This window comes from Lissotriton helveticus, chromosome 8 (assembly GCF_964261635.1).
Source record: "Lissotriton helveticus chromosome 8, aLisHel1.1, whole genome shotgun sequence".
NCBI classification, from domain to species: domain Eukaryota; kingdom Metazoa; phylum Chordata; class Amphibia; order Caudata; family Salamandridae; genus Lissotriton; species Lissotriton helveticus.
In genome coordinates, this window is record NC_136069.1 from 500,968,152 (window position 1) to 500,988,402 (window position 20,251).

The window sequence follows — 20,251 nt, forward strand, 5'->3', positions numbered from 1 at the left end:
CCTTAAGCAATCGGATGATCGCAGCACGGGTCCTTAGGTTGGCTGCACCGACGTGGAGCACAGAACAGATGGTCCGGTGGTAACTCACAGGTGCTCCGAAAGGATATGGTACAAGTGGCCTACGAAGCTGAGAGTGGAATTAAGGCCCCCGTGCCAAGTCCTGGCGTCGACTCAACACCAAGTGGTTAGTATGTGACAGGCAGGCGGGCAGTGGTTTTGCCTTAATTCTATGAATATGGGGGTTAATAATCCTGGGATCGGGTCAGTTCCATTATCTACAGAAGCTAAAAATCACACCGACGAAAACAGGAGGGCATGTGGTAATGGAAAGGTTTGGCGGTTAAATCATGATAACTGCGGGACAACTTAGGGGCGGGTAGAATTGTCCCTGGAGGGCATTGCAGGCTTCAAAGAGGGAGCAAACTCCATGGGCAGAACACACGAGTTGTTGACCTTCAAGGGCATCGTTCTACTTCTCAGGGGCTTGTCAGGGTAAATGTAATCTGCCCGCACTCCCCCCATCCATTTTACCCTGGGTTGGCAGGGATACCCGGTTGCGCATGCGACCGGATAGGGAACAGTGCAATAACGCAAAGGCAGAAATGATCAGGTGCCTCTAGCACATGCGTATGTTTTAGGGTCGGTACATCGATCTTGGTCAGCTTGGACATAGGAGGAGCCGGAGCTAGCTCTGTCCTCACCGTAGGGGAACACGAAAGAGTAGGTGATTCCATCTGCTGCATTGAATGACTCAGCAGCGATCAGTAGCTTGGGTAGCATATTGGCAATACAAACCGCGGAATTTATGAGTTAGGCCTGTCACCTAGAAGATTTACATCTGTGGTTGTCGTATAGCCCCAAACTCAACACCACAGCTGCAAGTGGTAAGTGTATAGTGGGGGGTTGAACTGAATCCCAGGGTGCATGGGTATAGGCCCAGTGGGGCTGGATTCCACTCGGATGGCCTGTATCATCCTCCGCAATTATCTGGACAGTCTGGCTTACTCTGTCCTACGGGGTGCAGCTTATTGGCAGGGAGCTAAAGGAATGAAATAGACAAATGCATTTGGTGATTTGAAGCTTCCGCCACTGGGATCTTGACATTCAAGGGGGGGGATAGGATCCAGGCCTCCGGGTCTACAATTTGGCGTGGGAGAAAATAGCATAGGGAGGCCGCTGTGAAAATGCAGTGATCGCCTGGGAATGCCATCACATACTGCATAGATTTACATTCACACCAATTAACCTGGGTCGTCACAACAGGGCCACCATTATACTTGCAAGAAAAGCGCACAGAGTGCCTAAAGTGTATAGTCGCCCCCCCTCCCGCTTTCGTTAGCAAAGGGGTATGACTAGATTGCGGGGAGCCAACTAAGAAGTTGGTGGGCTAGGGTAGAGTATAGCATGAAGAGCAGTCATTCTGTGGTTCTGGGCAAATCCTATGAGTTACATGTACTAATCCCACTTGTGCCTAAGCGTGAACGTTTCCGCCAGTTACGCGACCACTGTCCACGCGAAGACCATGGAAACTGTCAGACTGGGTTCACGTGATGTAACATGGCAAACTAAGGGTGTTGGGCGGTGGACGGGTCCCAGCATATCCTTCTTTGAGAGCCGGCACGTTCACCATCATGAACATAACCATCATGAACATAAGGCTTGATATAATGTTCTGTTTGTGGGAGGGCGGCAGCATCAGAGGATGTAGATGCGGGTAGGCCCAGTGGCACTACATGCTTGAAGATGCCCTTAAGCTCCTAACAAGACTAGATTGCTTCCGTTCTTGGAGCAAAATTCATGCGGAGTTAAACATGGAATCACAGAGGAGGATCTTTGGGGTGGGTATGTGACGTCCTTCCACATATTTATAGTCATGGCTGGCAACGTGCAAGGGTGGCCAATGTTAGATCTGGGGGTCTCTAGTTGGCAGAGGTAGGCACCAAAGTCAAAATATGGACCTTTGCTTCTAGTCAGGGTAAGGGGATACACTCTTTAGGTAACCCCTGCTCACCCCCTTAGTAGCTTAGTAAGAGCAGACAGGCGTATCAAAGGCAATGTGTAAAGTATTTGTACCAACACTCACAGTAACACAGGCAGACTGTGTCAAGCTTGTTAAGTACGGTGGGACAGTTATAGAAACAGCAGCAAGGTTATCAATGAGGCAACGGAAGCGTGGGAAGCTGCCATAGGTGGAATACTCGCACAATCTAGTATTGCGTCTGGCGGGAGGTAAAAACACAGCTGGTCTCCTTGAATCACAGACAGAGAAGGATGGCAGGGTCAACAATCTCAGCTGCAAACCTTTGCTGCAGTAATATGTCAGCATATCCGGCACAGTAAGTGGGGTTTCTGTTCACAATTGGAGGTAACAGCCTCCAGTAGATGGCAGCACATAAGCAGTAACTTTATGGGTGATTAAGGTTTTACATCCCTGGAAGAGGCAGTGCAGGCTGTGTGCACAAATCTCGGGGAGCGTCTTGACCTGTGGCGATATACCTTGTCTTCACCAGCGAATGGTTTCTTTTCGGTTATATCCCAAGTAAACTGGTCCTGCAACTTATCCTTTAGTGCTCTCTAAATGGGCAAACATTGTAAGAACGGCGCGGTGCTCCGCTTAAATTAGCGGGTGCATGGGAAGGTGTATTTAGCAAGAGATATACATGGCCTCACTGGGTGCGGCACCACAAGATGAAATACCACCATTACATGGAGGTGGGTTGCCCCATTTTAGTGGATAGGGTCCGGGGCAGTATGTCACAGGCAATAGAGGGGCATCAACAAGTAAATGGAATAACATGATGATCTGCACGGCAAGCAGGACAGGCACTGACCATCTTCCTTCGTTGTGCTTTATGAGGTAGATGGGAGGCAATTGGAACTTATGCTTAGCAGGAAGGGGTTTATCAGGCCTTCAAGCACTTGGACACATGATGGTTAAGGGATGATTGTGGTTTCGGAGACACGGAGGGCACGTATGAAGGTTGGTTGCGCTGAGGTGGATGTGGGGCAATACCTATAGTTATTAACAGCACAGAAGCCATACCTGAGGCCATAGCCCGTTCACCTTGCAATAGCCAGGCCCCATCCGCAAATGGCTGAGGAGGCACACAGTTTGTTGTGAGTGGCCCTACCTGCATAGCATATTGCATGGCACTCCTCGCGGGGTCCCTATAATTTCTTGTAGTGTTGACCTCTATGGGTGGGGCTATAATCGAATGGCTGCGGACCTCGTATTGAGCGTGAGGTATGCCAACAATACTCAGGCGCTACCCAGAGGGGGGAAGGATCGCAGGGGTTGGACCTCTTTCGCTCTGTCAGGCATATGCTGATCCGGATAACTAACATGGAGCTATAGTGGCCGGATGGGGACATCTGTCCAACGAAGGGCTCGTGTTATAGTTATCAAAAAAACATTCTTGGGCCCATTGAAGTAGGGTCAGGTGGTCTAGCGGTAGGAGGGGGAGGGCGAGTGCGCCAGTGAGCTCCTCGCCCTGTGGCGGTGTCCCGGGCGAGAAAATGGAGTGGACTCCTTTTTTGCATGGACTGTCTGACCCTGCAACAGGGCGAGCATTCAATGAGGGCTCCGGGCAAGCGGGAGGTGGGACTGACCTGCTGTTGGTCCTGGACTCTCCTGCCCTACCTGGTATGCCCAGGTGTGTATTAAAGACTTTGGGGAACCCTGGGGCGGGCAAGGCGTTAAGCAGTGCCCTGGTGGTATGTGCCTACGGGATGGAGGACTGGACAGTTACTGCTGATAAAATAGTGTAAGTTGGGGCCTGCTGGCACAGCAAGCACAGAGGGATTGATTCATGACCGGGGTGCGTGTCTTGATATCCTGATGACTAAGGCCAGGTCTGGAATGAAAAGACTATCTGTTGCGAGATGGAGCCTACCTCTTCGGGGCTACTATATCTGTGGTTGGTTTACCTATGCCTGAATAAAATGATGCAGTATGTTTTTTTTAAGTTCAAGTTTATTGAAACCAAACAGAGAGTACAAAAGTGAAAATGCATTTAAGAAATAGCAATATACAAGAGAAAATAAAATAAAATAATGCAAAAGAATAAGAAAGCGGATTCAATAAACAACTCACTCTCGTTCATGAAAAAAGGAGAGAGAGAAAAAATATAAAAAAATAAAAAAATAAAAGGGAGACAATAACAGTAAAATGGAGTAGAATAACATGTGCACAAATTACATTGGATGCGAAAAATGATGTAATCATATATTTACAGTAGGGAGAAGAAAACTGCAAAATGAAAGGCAAAAAGACAACGTTACATTTTCAAGGGGGTTTACGAACTTCATCAGGGGTATTGATGGGAACATTATTAATAGAGGGGGGAGAGGGAGAGGGAGAGGAGGAGAGGTAGTTGGTGAGTGGAATCCAGAGTAGGGCACGTTTGATGGCAAGGGAGACAGGGGTAACATAATTAGTATCAAGTCTATGGTTAAAACAGATAGCATTCCACCAGGCAGAATAGGTAAGTTTTGAGGAGTCTTTCCAGTTGGAGGTAATCAAATGAAAGGCCACTGCAATGAAAAGATCCAATAACTTATAGTGAGAAGGGGATTGAGGCAACATAGGGGAGAGGGAGCCTAGGAGTATGGTGGAAGGGGAAAAGGGGAGTTGAAATCGGAAGATAGTGGAAATACGGGACCAAATAGCACGCCAAAAGGAAGCAACCTTAGGGCAGTGAAATAACATATGAGATAAGTCAGCAGAGGGAAAGGAACAGGACCAACAGGCCGGGGAAAGATCAGGGGAGAAAGAGGATAATCTGGACGGAGAAAACAATAATCTTTGGTAAACAAAATAAAGGGTTTGTGTGGAGTTGGCAGCACGAGAAGTTTTGTGAATTTTAATCCAAAGCCTGTCCCATAAAGAGACGGGCCAAATGACTGATAAATCCTGTTCCCAGGCCAGTTCAGCGCGTGACTTGGTGCGGTCAGAAGGTGTTATCAGACAGGAATATATGCGCGAAGCTGAAGATGAGGAATTTAAAAGAGGAGATAAAAGAGGGTAGAGGGGAGGGAAGTCAGACGAGGGTGGAAGGGTTTGAAGGAATGGAAGGAGTGCAGGGAGTAATAAGTTATACTGTTTTTTAAAGGAGTTGGGGAGAAGAAATTAAGACTGAAGTTCAGAAAAGGAGAGGGGCAATCCATCATGAAGCAATTGCGAGATCCACTTTAACCCTTTGGAAATCCAAGATTTCCAGCAGAAGGAGCGATTTTTGATGCGAAAGAGTTTATTGTGCCAAATGGATTGGTGAGATAAAGAAGCAAGGGAAGGGTACGTAGAGGGAATGTGGGGGGTAAGGATGTGACACGAATGCGCGAAAACAGGAGAGCGTAAAAAAGGAGTGTGAGCTGAAAAGGCCAGAACTTCCGAAAAGTCAAAGGGGGAAATTAGAGACTTCTCCATGGACAGCCATACTGGTGGGTAGGTGAGAGGGTCCGTAGATAACCAACGAGCAGCTTGTTTCAGGGAAAAGGAGTAATGATAAGATTTGAAATCAGGGAATTTCAGTCCACCTTGAGATTTCTCTTTTTTAAGAAAGGGTAATGCAATCCGGGGAGGTTTCTTTTGCCAGAGAAATTTAGATAAAAGAGAATCCAATCTTTTGAAGTAATAATGAGGAATGCGAACAGGAATCATGGATAAGGAGTACAAGATGATAGGAGCCAACATCATCTTAATTGAGTCTAATCTCCCCCACCAAGAAAGGAATAACGGATTCCATCTAGCGATAGAGTCAGAGAGTTTCTTAGAGATAGACTCAAAATTAAATTTTAGAGTATCCGAAATGGAAGGGGAGAACCAGAGGCCTAAATATTTAATCTTGGAAGGTTGCTGTCAAGATTCAACTTATCTGGTTCACCAAGGTCTTGCACGGGAACAGAGATGCTAGAACCCAAATCCCTTTGAGCAATGTCGGTGGGTCAGTTCCCTGAACCCTCCCTTCATTACTCCCAGGGAAGGGGGTGTGGATAAAATAATAAACAGAGAAGAGAATGGTCCTGCGCTGGTTCCCTCTGGTCTCTGCCTTCTGGTGGATTGGTAGATGTGTGGAACCTAAAAACAATAATACAACATTACACTCCTACCATCTATTCATCACTGGTCTATTCTTGAATGCGTGCCTTTTCTCTGCTCACCCACCCTAGTGCTGCAGGACCTTGCCTCTCTTCTTATGTAATGATTAGGCTTCTGCTCAGCTACCAGTTGTCACTAATATAACAATAAACAGCAATGAGTTAGTTTGGTTTCTTGTAACTGTGGCAGAGTTTGACCTAATTATTTTGGATAGGGAAAATGCACTTACTTCACTGGCATCTGAGTTTCTTGTTAAAATGGGGTTCTGTTTTAATTGTCTTTTCTCTTTTTTACTTATTAGTAGTCTGGCTGATGAATAACTCAGTCCCTCTTTTCTCCCTTGCAGGTTTACAGGGTTCCTAGAGTTGTCTCTCAGCTAATAAGGTAAGTATTCTCTTTTTCCACTTTTTGTCTTTCTTAGTTTTACACACGTGTTTTTAAATTCTCAGTATACAGCTTTGTGAACCTCAGGAGCTTTTGGATTGGCTAAATATATATATATATATATATTTATTTTAATAGAGATAACATTTTCAGAATGTAATTGCTGCCTTTTCACTTAGCTTGCTTCCTCCCGACGACTCGCGCTGCAGGCACCTCTCGCCCGGTCTTGTCCTCGGGGAAACTTGAAACCTCTGACAGGATAACCGGCGAACTCTCCTCAGCAGTTTTTGACAGCGACAAGACGTTTCTTTTGTGACGGCCACTCCTTTTCTGCTTAGCGGCGGTGACAGTGTCTGTGTTCACGAAGAGCGCTCCTCAGGCAGTTAGCGGCTGCCAAAGGTCTCCGTCTTGAGAGGCGGACGCTCGCAATGTTCTACAGACTCGCGCTTGACTAGTTGCGCCGAGTCTACTTCCAGCGTCTTCCTCTCCTGATTACTAAACTTCTCCTACTATAAACACTATGACTAGAATTCTCATAAGCTTGACACGACGAACTCCCTCAGCTAGGGTCTTCAGTGAAGTGCGCGTTTTTCATAACGCTCGCGCTCCACATAGCAATCTCAGCAGCTAGGATCTGGAAGACTAGAACGTCCATTGTCTTTCACGCTGGCCACGACGGCGGCCATCTTGCATCTCCAGGATCGTACTCTATCTGCCCAAGTGTCTGGAGAGCATCTTGATTTTCTCCATAACGCAGTTGGATTTGTAATGACAGAACCCACAGCTTGAGTCCTGACAGTACCCCCCAACAAGGTAGGTCCTTCCCTTCTTGGCTTGGTAGGGAATCTCTGATGGAAAGATTTTACCAATCTTGGTGCATGAACATCCTCTTCCTGCTCCCAAGACCGCTCCTCTGGACCATAGCCTTTCCAGTCTATCAAATAATACAGTTTGCCTCTGGAGCACTTGGAATCCAAAATTTCTTTGACTTCAAACTCCGTTCCAGTTTCCAACTGGATTGGTTTTGGCGGTAGATGGCTCCTCAGACTTGTGGAAACCTTTTTTAACAGTGAAACATGGAAGACTGGGTGTATTTTCAACTTAGGTGGCAGTTCCAATCGGTAAGTGACCTGATTGATTTGTTCTTTTATAGGGTAAGGACCAATAAATCGAGGTTGAAACTTTCTGTTTCCTTTGAGTCTCAAATTTTTGGTACTTAACCAAACCTGGTCACCTTTAACCAAAAGAGGTCCTGCTTTTCTCTTCCGATCAGCATATTCCTTGTACTTTTCTTTAGCCGATCGCAGATTGTTCATTACGTCTTGCTGAATTCGAGACAAATGTGACATGACTTCTTTCACTGCTGGAACTGCCGTTTCCATTTGTCGAATGGTTGCACTTGGATGTCTGCCATAATTTACAAAGAAAGGAGAGAACCCTGTCGAGATGTTCTTGGCATTATTATGAGCAAATTCTGCTGTCCACAAATATTCCGACCAATTCCCTTCTTCTTTTAAGAGGAAGAGTCGTAAATATTGTTCCAATTCCTGATTTACCCTCTCTGTCTGCCCATCTGTCTCGGGGTGGTAACTAGTGGAAAACCTAACTTCCGTTCCCAAACCTTCCATAAAGGCCTTCCAAAAACGGGACACAAATTGAGGACCTCTGTCTGAAATGATTATTTTAGGAATTCCATGTATTTTAACAATCTGGGCACTAAAGTGTTCTGCTAACTGTCTGGCTGTAGGTACCCCTTTTAAGGCTGTGAAATGGGTCATCTTTGAGAAAGCATCCACTACCACTAGTATGGTGTCGAACCCCTGGCTTACCGGCAAATCTGTTATAAGATCTAATGTAACTGTGTGCCATGGATGGGGGGGTGTGGGTAGTGGTTGTAATAACCCCTTTGGTGCCTGCCGTTCTGACTTCCCCTGCGCGCAAATCTCACAAGACTTCACATACGTCTCAATATCTGACGCCATTTTAGGCCACCAATAGTGTCTCTTGACTAATTCCTCTGTTTTAGCTTCTCCCTTGTGGCCAACCAATTTGTCGTCATGACACTCTTGCATTACTTGTTGACGTAACTCGATTGTTGGTAGGTACAAGGCGTCTTGATGATAGGGCAATTGTTGAATTATTTTCCTGTTGCTGTCTTCTTCCACCCATTGCTGCATGGCCTCTTCACTCATGACATCTGCAATTGACTCTTGTAGTTGAATGGTGGTTATGGCTCCAATAATCTTTTCACTGGGAATGATCGGCTGAATGTCGTTGGAAGTTCTCTGAAACTCAGTGCCAATTCTGGATAACGCATCTGCTTTCCCATTTTGGGCTCCAGGACGAAAAGTGATGATAAAGTCGTAGTCTGCAAAATACAACGACCACCTCAGCTGTCGTGGCGTAAGTGTTCGGGCCGTTTTCAAGAATTTTAAATTACGATGATCCGTAAACACCGTTACTTGATGTTGAGCCCCCATCAAATAATGCCGCCACTCCTTAAAAGCGTCTTTGATAGCCAACAGCTCTTTCTCTGTGATGGTATAATTCACTTCTGCAGGAGATAGTTTTCTGGATCTGTAGGCAACCGGATGCAACTGGCCCGTGGTTTTGTGTCTTTGTGACAGCACTCCTCCTACTGCTTGATCGGACGCATCAGTTTCTACATAAAAAGGCTCAGAGGGGTCAGCATGCAATAAAATTGGCGCTGTGGTAAAATTCTTCTTCAACGATTGAAAGGCCCCTTCTGCTTCTTCTGACCACTCAAACTTGGCTCCTTTTTTCAGTAACTTGGTGAGAGGGAGGATCTTCCTGGAGAACTCGCTAATAAATCTCCGATAAAAGTTAGCGAATCCTATGAAGCCTTGAACTTCCTTCACGCTTCTCGGAGATTTCCAATTTGTTACCGCTTCCACCTTGCGTTGGTCCATTACAATTCCGGAAGGTGACAGTACGAAACCCAAGAACTCCACTTGGGTTACGTCAAAGGCGCATTTTTCTAACTTCACAAACAACTTATTTTCCTGTAATTTCCGTAGCACTCCTCTCACTTGCTCGTGATGTCTTGCCACATCGGAAGAATAAATCAGGATATCGTCAATGTACACAATTGCACACTGATCGATAAATTCTTTCAAGACGTCGTTGATGAAGTGCTGGAAAGCGGCCGGGGCATTACACAATCCATATGGCATCACCTGGTATTCAAAAAGCCCAAATCTTGTCCGAAATGCCGTCTTCCACTCGTCTCCTTCCTGCATCCGGACTAGATGATAGGCCCCTCTTAGATCAAGCTTGGTATAGATTCGAGCCCCCTTAACTTGGTCTAGAAGCACTGAGATAAGGGGTAGAGGATATCTGTTCTTCTTGGTTATTTTATTTATGGCTCTATAGTCGATGCACGTCCGCAATTCTCCCTCCTTCTTCGGCACGAAAAAAAGAGGCGATGAAACCGGCGATTGGGACGGCCGAATGAAGCCATTGGCAAGATACTTATCCAAGTACTCCTTCAAATGCTGATGTTCCTTCTCGGTCAAGGCATAGACACGGCTGCATGGCAAATTTGACCCTGGCTCCAATTCTATCTTGCAGTCATAAACTCGATGTGGTGGTAAACGTTCTGCTTCCACTTCATTAAACACTTCTGCAAATTCCTTATAATCTTCTGGTATTTCTTGAACGTCAATTACACACAAGGAATGTTCAATGGTACATAAGGCCTGCGCTAGGGTGTTCTTTTCGGGTTGATTCCTTGAGTCAAAACAATTCTCACAACAGTAGCTTGAATCCATCACTATAGTTCTGGAACTCCAATTAATTGTAGGATTATGCTCCGTAAGCCAAGGGAGACCAAGAATTAATTGGAATTGAGGGGCATCTATCAAATTAAACTGGACTTCCTCCTGATGTCCTTCTCTGGTTGTTCACTGAATAGTTTCGGTATGACTCACGATGGGTCCTGAAGAAAGATTTGTCCCATCTACAGCACGTACTGGTTCACTCTTGGCCTTCCGGATTGCCTGGATTCCAACCCTTGTGGCAAACTTTAAATCACAAAAGTTTCCAGTGGCACCTGAATCAATCATCACGGATACTTCAGTCAAGGTGGTTTGTCTGAATTTTACTTCCATTGTTAAGATTAGATGCGGCTCCGCAGACTGTAACGTGTTTGCGACTTGATGTTCGTGTGGAGTTAATTCCTGAGTCGCACTCACCTGTTCAACTCCTCCCACAGGCGGTGCCATTAGTTTTCCTTCGGCTTGAATGGACCCTTTGGTTTTTTTGGACACTCCCGGACAAAATGGTTTCCGGATCCACAATACATACATTGGTTGTTCGCCCTTCTTCTTTCCTTCTCTTCTTTAGTCAGAGGGCCCCTTATTGTCCCAATTTGCATCGGTTCAACTCCTGTATGATTGTCAGAGGTTTTAGCGCCATCTGACCGAGCCCGGTCAAATCTCGGGGGTATAGTCTTAAAATCCTTTTTCTTCTCCCCACGCCGTTCTCCTTGACGGAAATCTATCTCTAACACTAAATCTATCAGTGCTCAGATTTCGGTAGGCCGATTGGGAATCTGAGCCAAGGTGTCTTTCAATTCATCTCTCAATCCACGGTAGAATACTGCGGCTCTCTTACTCTCTGGCCAATTGGTTTCTACAACCAGCTTATTGAATTGAGCCAGGTATGCAATCAAGTCTCGGTTTCCCTGTCGAAGATCTAAAAGTTCGTTATCTACTACCTGAGAAATTCTCCGTCGGTCGAATATCCTTAGAAATTCTTGTTTGAAATCCTCAAAATTCCGTAGCAAGGGGTCATCTCTTGTGACTAGGGGCATGGACCACGCAGCTGCATCTCCGCTAAGATATGAGAGTATGAAGGCCACTCTAGACTGCGCGTCGGGGAAGATCGAAGGGCGGCACATAAAATGTAATGAGCACTGTGATAAAAATATCTGCGCTTTCTGAGGATCCCCGTTAAATCTCTCCGGAGCTGCCAGTGGAATGACCGGAGAGAGAGAATGTATTACTTGAGTGGTGGACCTATTAGTTGTCTCTAAAACTGGGTTCATGGCTTCTCTCTCTAAACTACTTGGTTGGCGTAGTCTTAACGCCAAATCCGCAGTTTCTTTTCTGGCACTGATCACTTCCTGCCTCAAATTCCGATTTTCCTCCCTCACCGCTCCCAGTTCCTTCTGTATTGCATCTAAGATTGTACCTAAGGACTGGACATCAATTCCCTCCGTCATCTCTGTTCAGGTGCAAAGGTTACTTGGGCACTTCACTCTGTCAAGATTCAACTTATCTGGTTCACCAAGGTCTTGCACGGGAACAGAGATGCTAGAACCCAAATCCCTTTGAGCAATGTCGGTGGGTCAGGTCCCTGAACCCTCCCTTCATTACTCCCAGGGAAGGGGGTGTGGATAAAATAATAAACAGAGAAGAGAATGGTCCTGCGCTGGTTCCCTCTGGTCTCTGCCTTCTGGTGGATTGGTAGATGTGTGGAACCTAAAAACAATAATACAACATTACACTCCTACCATCTATTCATCACTGGTCTATTCTTGAATGCGTGCCTTTTCTCTGCTCACCCACCCTAGTGCTGCAGGACCTTGCCTCTCTTCTTATGTAATGATTAGGCTTCTGCTCAGCTACTAGTTGTCACTAATATAACAATAAACAGCAATGAGTTAGTTTGGTTTCTTGTAACTGTGGCAGAGTTTGACCTAATTATTTTGGATAGGGAAAATGCACTTACTTCACTGGCATCTGAGTTTCTTGTTAAAATGGGGTTCTGTTTTAATTGTCTTTTCTCTTTTTTACTTATTAGTAGTCTGGCTGATGAATAACTCAGTCCCTCTTTTCTCCCTTGCAGGTTTACAGGGTTCCTAGAGTTGTCTCTCAGCTAATAAGGTAAGTATTCTCTTTTTCCACTTTTTGTCTTTCTTAGTTTTACACACGTGTTTTTAAATTCTCAGTATACAGCTTTGTGAACCTCAGGAGCTTTTGGATTGGCTAAATATATATATATATATATTTATTTTAATAGAGATAACATTTTCAGAATGTAATTGCTGCCTTTTCACTTAGCTTGCTTCCTCCCGACGACTCGCGCTGCAGGCACCTCTCGCCCGGTCTTGTCCTCGGGGAAACTTGAAACCTCTGACAGGATAACCGGCGAACTCTCCTCAGCAGTTTTTGACAGCGACAAGACGTTTCTTTTGTGACGGCCGCTCCTTTTCTGCTTAGCGGCGGTGACAGTGTCTGTGTTCACGAAGAGCGCTCCTCAGGCAGTTAGCGGCTGCCAAAGGTCTCCGTCTTGAGAGGCGGACGCTCGCAATGTTCTACAGACTCGCGCTTGACTAGTTGCGCCAAGTCTACTTCCAGCGTCTTCCACCTTCCTCTCCTGATTACTAAACTTCTCCTACTATAAACACTATGACTAGAATTCTCATAAGCTTGACACGACGAACTCCCTCAGCTAGGGTCTTCAGTGAAGTGCGCGTTTTTCATAACGCTCGCGCTCCACATAGCAATCTCAGCAGCTAGGATCTGGAAGACTAGAACGTCCATTGTCTTTCACGCTGGCCACGACGGCGGCCATCTTGCATCTCCAGGATCGTACTCTATCTGCCCAAGTGTCTGGAGAGCATCTTGATTTTCTCCATAACGCAGTTGGATTTGTAATGACAGAACCCACAGCTTGAGTCCTGACAGTTGCCAGGAGAAACCAGTTCGATCAAAGTAGTGACGAAGGCAGGAGACATTAAGGGGTAGGATCTCGCATTTATCACGATTAAGGCGATAGCCAGAAACCAAAGAGAAAGCTTCAACTTGACGAAGAAAGGAGGGAATAGTGGATTCAGGATTAGAACAATAAAGAAGGATGTTGTCTGCGTAGACTAAGAGTTTGACTTTATTGGGACCAGGGTTATAACCAGTAATAAGACTGTCCTGCCTGATCTTTGTTAAAAAGGGTTCTAGTGCAACAATAAACAGTAAGGGGGACAAAGGGCAGCCTTGGCGAACCCCCCTAGAGAGAGAGAAATAGTCTGAAACTTTCCCATTTGCGAAAATAGAAGCCCTGGGGCCAGAGTATAGAAGGGAAATGAGGAAAATCAATTTTGGAGGAAAGCCAATCCAAGAAAGAGCGCGAAACATAAACTCCCAGCTGATACGGTCAAATGCCTTTTCGGCATCTAGTGCAATAGCTGCCAAAGGATATTGAATGGTAGAAGCCTTGCTGAGGACATTGAAGAAAACTCTCGAATTATCAGACGATAAGCGTCCTTTGACAAAACCGGATTGTTCTGGGCCAATAATTTCAGGTAATATGGGGTCTATGCGTAGGGCAAGTAATTTGGCAAAGATTTTGTAGTCCGTATTTACAAGAGAAATGGGTCGATAATTTTTACAGAGTGTAGGGTCTTTATTGTCTTTGGGGATGAGGCAGATCATTGTTTCCTGAAAAGCACCTTGGGAGGAGCCATCATTGATAAAAAAATTGAAAAGAAGAAGTAAATGAGGTAGGAGTTGCTTGGAAAAGTGGCTATAGAATTCAATAGTAAACCCGTCAGGGCCAGGGGCTTTGCCACGTCTAAGCACCGAGACCGTGTGGGAGATTTCCGCTAGAGTAATATCAGATTCGAGTGGGAAAAAGTCAACATGGGAAGAAGAGGGGGAGTGAGAGAATGGAAGTAGGAGGTCAAGTCATCAGGAAGAGGAGGGGATTCGGGGGTATAAAGTTGTTTATAAAAGGAGACAAAATCATGTAGAATATCCTCATCTTTAAAATGGGACCCTCCATTCAGGTCAGTTATGGAGGCAATCCGAGTCCTATCTTGACGTGTTTTGAGGTAGTTGGCTAAGAGTTTACCCATTTTATTTTGACCTCCATAATAGCGGGCACTGCATTTCAGTAAGTAAGAGGCTGCGGCATCAGTAGAGGACTTATTAAAAGCAACTTTTGCTGAGATAAGATCTTTAAGAGAGGAATCAGAGGGTGAGCGATAGTATGAATATTCCAGCTTTTTAATTTTTGCAAGAAGAAGGGAAGAATGACGTTCAAAACTTTTCCGTTTTTTAGAAACATAATTAATTATAAATCCTCTGGCCGTTGCTTTGAAAGAGTCCCAAATCATGACAGGAGAGGAATCAGGGGTGGAGTTAGTAGCAAAAAAGTCAGTAATGAAAGTATTGAACTGGTCAGTAAACTTGGAATCAGCCAAAAGGGAGTTGTTAAATCGCCATCTGCCAGGTGAGGGAGAGAAGGGTAGCAGTTCAAAGTCTACTAGGACAGGGGCATGATCGGATATGAGGATGGAGCCAATTTCAGATGTAAGGACGCATTGGGAAAGGGACTTGCTAAGGAAGAGGTAATCAATACGTGATTGGGTTTTGTGAGGAGGGTAAAAGTAACTGTATTCCTGTAGGTCAGGGTGACAGAGTCTCCAAATGTCTGTTAGGGATTTACGTCGAATAGCAGAAGTAAATTGATTATGCATTTTGGATCGAATAAAGGTAACTGGGGAGTGTCTGTCAAGGAAGGGATCATGTATTTGGTTACAGTCGCCACCAAAAATAATTTAATTGTCGTTTAGGGAAATCAATTTATCTGAAATGAGGGGCCAAAAGGAGTGATCTACAGTAACTGGAGCGTAGACATTGGAAATAACAATAGGCACATTATCTACAGTCAATCTCAAGATTATAAAACGACCATCAGAATCAATTTCAAGTTGAGTATCAGTAACAGCAAACTTTTTATGAACTAATATGACTACGCCATTCTTTTTCCCCAAAGAGGGGGAGGAGAAAACATGACCGACCCAAAGTCTTTTCAGTTTAGAAGATTCAATATAGTTAAGGTGGGTCTCTTGTAACATGGCAACGTCAGATTTTAATTTAGCCAAATGAGCTAGTACTCGTTGTCTTTTAATTGGACTATTCAAATCTTTAACATTCCATGAGGTAACTCTGAATGATATGCAGTAAAAGTATTAAATGCAAATATAACGCAAACAATGCAATAAAAAGTGCAAGAATGTAATATATGAAAAACAACCAAACAGGAGAAAAAAGGATACAATCGATAAGCAAACATGAAATGAAATTATGCATTAACCTGGAAATGAAATAAATCTGAGAGAAAAAAGAAGGAGGAAGGAAAAGGAAAAGGAGGTGAGAGAAAATGGGAAGAGAAGGGATCAGAGAAGAAAAATAGAAGAAAAGAGAGAGGAGCAGAAAAGGAGAAGAAAAAGAAGAAGAGAAAATGTGAGAGGAAGATAAAAATACTAGAAAAAAAGTACAGGCAAAAGATAGGAAAAGATGAAAAGAGTACAACCTGCAGAAAAACAACGAAGGGAATACAAGGGAAAAGATCATACCTACAAAGGAAAAATCCAAGGATACGAGGGGAGGGGGAAGAACCAGACGGGACGGCTGGCACAGCCGGGAGCGGACAAGACGGAGGACCGGGAGGTACTACATCAAAAAAGTGAAAGAGCTGTGGGAGAAAATAGGAACACAATATGAACACAATATGAAAACTCGAAGTCAAACAAACGAAACAAAGAAAGTCAGAACACAAAATTTTCGATAAATGTCAAAAAAGAACGATATAGGAAGAAATTAGAATATACAATAGTCAGCCTTCAAGACATAAGATACTGTGACAACGACCAAAAAAGGGAAACATATAAGAGAAATCAGCCAACATTGGAGGAGGAGGCGTCCATGGATTCGGTATGATGAGCATTTATGAAACTCTGTAGACGGAGCGGGTCTTCGTACGTAGTGGTCCTGTTGTTAAAAGTAACCTTAAAAAGGCAGGGGTGGAAAAAAACCATATTGGGCGCCCATTGCACGAAGAGCAGGTCTCAAGTAGAGGAAAGCCTTCCTCCGATTGGCAGTAGCCTTGGCGTAGTCCTGGGCGAAGAACAGAGTGGATCCAGACCAAGTGATACGTTGAGAGGATTTGGCAGCAGCAAGGACCTTCAATAGATCTGTGTATTCCAAGAAATACAGGATAACGCCTCTAGGTTTCGATGAGGGAGCTGTGGGTGAAGACGGGCGACCCAATCTATGTGCTCTCTGAATGTTGAGAACAGTGCCCTCTGGCATACGGAGAACTTTAGGAATGAAGGATTTAAAGAATGTGATTGGATCAGACCCCTCCTGATTCTCCTCAAGGCCGTAAATGCGGAGGTTATTTCGCCTGTTACGATTTTCCAACTCCTCCACATGGCGTTGAAGCAGAGAGACTTGAGCCTGAAGAGGAGAAACTTTAGAGCAAGTGTCCGTGAGGGAGGGAATGGACTGTTCAATTGCTGAGACTCTGGTATCAAGCTGAGACCAAGTATCAGTGAGAAATTGTAGTTTAGCGTTGGTATCTTCCAATTTGCCCTTATTTCCTCTAACAACACCTCCATTGAAACAGGCGAGGAGGACTTCGGTGGAGAAGAGGAGTTCTGCCTAACACGTTTGGTGAGAGATTTCCCCGAAGGCGCTGACGCAGTTTCAGAAGCCGCCATGGCGTCAGACGGGGGAAGAGAGTCTTGTAGGCGTGCAAATTGGGTAAAAACTTTCGAGTTTTTAATAAAAATATGTTTAGTTGGAGTTACTGTGGAAAAAGATCCCTTAGACCTTCCCATGGAGAGAAAAAGCAAAGAGGTGACCAAAAAGTATGATGAGGAGGAAGAGGAATCATGAAATGGCCGCCCCAAAATTGCATTCACTGTGGGCAAGGTCAATGGCGCAGGAAACATGCACAGTAACTCATAATATGGCACAATGTAGCAGGAAAGCTACAAAAAAGGCATTAAACATCCCAAGGAGTTACAGCAGCTCACTCGAGGTAGGAAAAATCGGCACCTCAGCATCGCGAGTGAAAACAAAATGGCGGTGGCGATATAGCGACAAAAGAAAAGGACTCACATTGCTGGAAATACGGTGAGTTTCTGTCCAAAAATGAGCCAGGGAGCTCTGAGGCTGTTCAGCATGAGGTCCGACACTTCTGGGAGAAAACGCGGCGCCGAGGCAGCACGAAGAAGAAGCAGCCGCCCGGTCCCGCCAAGGAGCTCTACACGGGAGCCGCCATCTCCGTCAGGCGCTAAGCCATGCCCCCATGATGCAGTATGTTGACAATGAAAAAATGAAAGAATAATACTTTAAGGCGTAATAAAAGACTACGCCATGATGACCAACTATCTGCCTGATGTCTCTTTGTGGTGATAGATGCTGGGGAGGGTAAAGGGTTATCTCACTGGGGCAATTCGCACGACGTATGCACACTATATTATAGCTAGATAAAGACACTGGTCACTGATCACTGATCCTCACCTTAGTAAGAATGGGACCCTTCCACCCCGTCAGGTGAAAAGTGTTATGCTAGTTGTATTGCCTACAGGATAAGATACTAAAGTGGATATTGTGCACTGATGACTTGGGGCACTGAGGAATTGATTGCATCACAGCACCCACCAGAACCCACCAATTAAGAAGAGGAATAAACAACACACATTTGACATATTCTGCGTTTTTGCTTTCATTGACGGAATCGTTGCTGGTGCATTTGCAGTAGTTGCAGTGACTGCAGTTTTTTTTTCAAATTCAATACACTACAACGCACGTATGCAGGGTGTTGTGGTAATTACATATGAAAGATTGTGGCATCACTGCTTATTCAGGGAATGACAAGGAAAGACATTATCATCCCATCTGCGGTAACTCAGTAGGCAAAAGAGAAAGATCAAGTAGAATACAAGTTCATTACAGATACTGCACAAGTCTTCGAAGGCAGTAAAGGGGTGACAGAAACATCTCTGAGATTTACAGGTGCATGGCATTACTGAAATTACTCTCTGTATTACTACTAGTATATCCCAGTAGTACTTAAGATGTTTTTGCGATGACGTGTAGCGGAAAACCTCAAATGTCATGTCACTGCAGTGGTCTGCCATTGTTGCTGTCTGCACAGGGATTAGAATTCTAAGATTTGCAGGTACAGCTGTGCCTCTTCAATTATTCTCTTGCGAATGTTAATAGTACAAACCTTTACCAGGCGAAAACATATTGTAAATTTCACCGGTAAACCACACGTGGCAAAAACCGCATCCCACAGTATTAGTATTCACCGGATGAATAAAATATTTTCCATCCATCCAGCCCATCTGTAATCGGGATCCTAATTATAAATCATGTGACTGCCCAGTCCTTCTCCCGGATGCAATATATTCTTATGCCTCTGAAATGGTCTATCTTAAGATTGCCACCATTTTCATGATGAGGTCATTGCTGATCAGCCTTCAGTATCACAGCTCAAAACATCCGCGGGATTTTGTGCTATGTTAGGTTTGTATGGTTATCCTATCATGAAACCTATGAGGCGTCCTTAACAAGAATTTGTCTCGGCAATTCCACGTAAACATCTGGTAAATATGACACCTAACTAAAGTGCTCATTTCACGAGCAGCAAATGGTTAAATGCTTGCTGTTTTGCAGTTGTATGTGACCCGAACAAAGGTCTAAGGGCATTGGAGTGCTCTACGTGAGCACACGATAACATTGTACACGGGGACAATCAATTTTCTATTTGGGCACACAGGAGATTAATTGATCCGTCCAGAACCGTAGGATATTTAGCCGAGGCTGGTATTACAACCTGGTTCCCCATTGCACAAACTATAGGTCTGGCCGTCAGGGTACGACTCCTTCTACTCCCACAATCCTTTGTGCGCACTGATGGCATACTCTATGTCGATGAAACGTAACTAGTGAACTAACTGGAGTAAAATGAACTGCAGCGTAAAAAGCAAAATTGGAAGCAGATGCTCTATAGCAGATAGGAGTGTGCGAAGTTGGACGATTCACAACTTTATAAAATAAAACCTTCTGATTTTCGGAGAGTGATTGGCTTACACAGGGCAGTGAGAGACCGAGCAGCAGTCCCCATCCCGTGTCCCAATTCCCCACCCCCGGGGACAGTCCTCACTCCCAACTCTTTCCCACATTTTCCCCTGCCTGCTGTCGCACACCTGGCTCTGACCTGGCCTAAAGCCAGAGCATAGGTTACTCAATAGGAGGACACACTCTTTTGCAAACAAGTAGGGAAAAGTGAACTCAGGAAAATCTATCCTCACTAAAACATATCTTGCATAAGTTTGCTACAAAGACAGTTCAAGCTTCATGTTACCACCTCTATTATTCTCTCATTAAAGTTGAAGCTCAAATCCTTTCTCTATATTTAAAGGGTTAGAGCTACATTGTTTCACTGCAGCTTCATTATTATTGTCTCAAAAAAGTAGTAATTCTCTCCTTGTGACAGATGTAAGTAATTTAAAGCCGTCATTCGTTTTCATATAACTTTTCTAGAAAATTTGCACACATTATACCGAAATGACACGTTAAATAATGTTTTTTTTCTGAGTGACCTCTTAAGGCTTTTTTATTCAAAGCCAAATGAAAAAAGCGACACAAGGAACATTGTAGGTCGACTCGCTTTCAAACATCTTGCACGAAGGACACATCATCTAAGTTAGTAATGAGCACAGAACGTCCTATTACTGTACAGAAAGGAGACTGGGATAATAACATAACCGTGTCTTTCTATGCATCGGTGCAAAGGGTCCTACCAAGTCTCCCCACTTTTCCAGACACTGAATAAAACAGAATATTCTTTTGTAATACATGGTTTAATAAACCCCAAAATGATTTCAGTATTTTTCCAGTGGTCTGCTGTCAAACTAAAAAGGAATATGCGACAAGTCAAACAAAT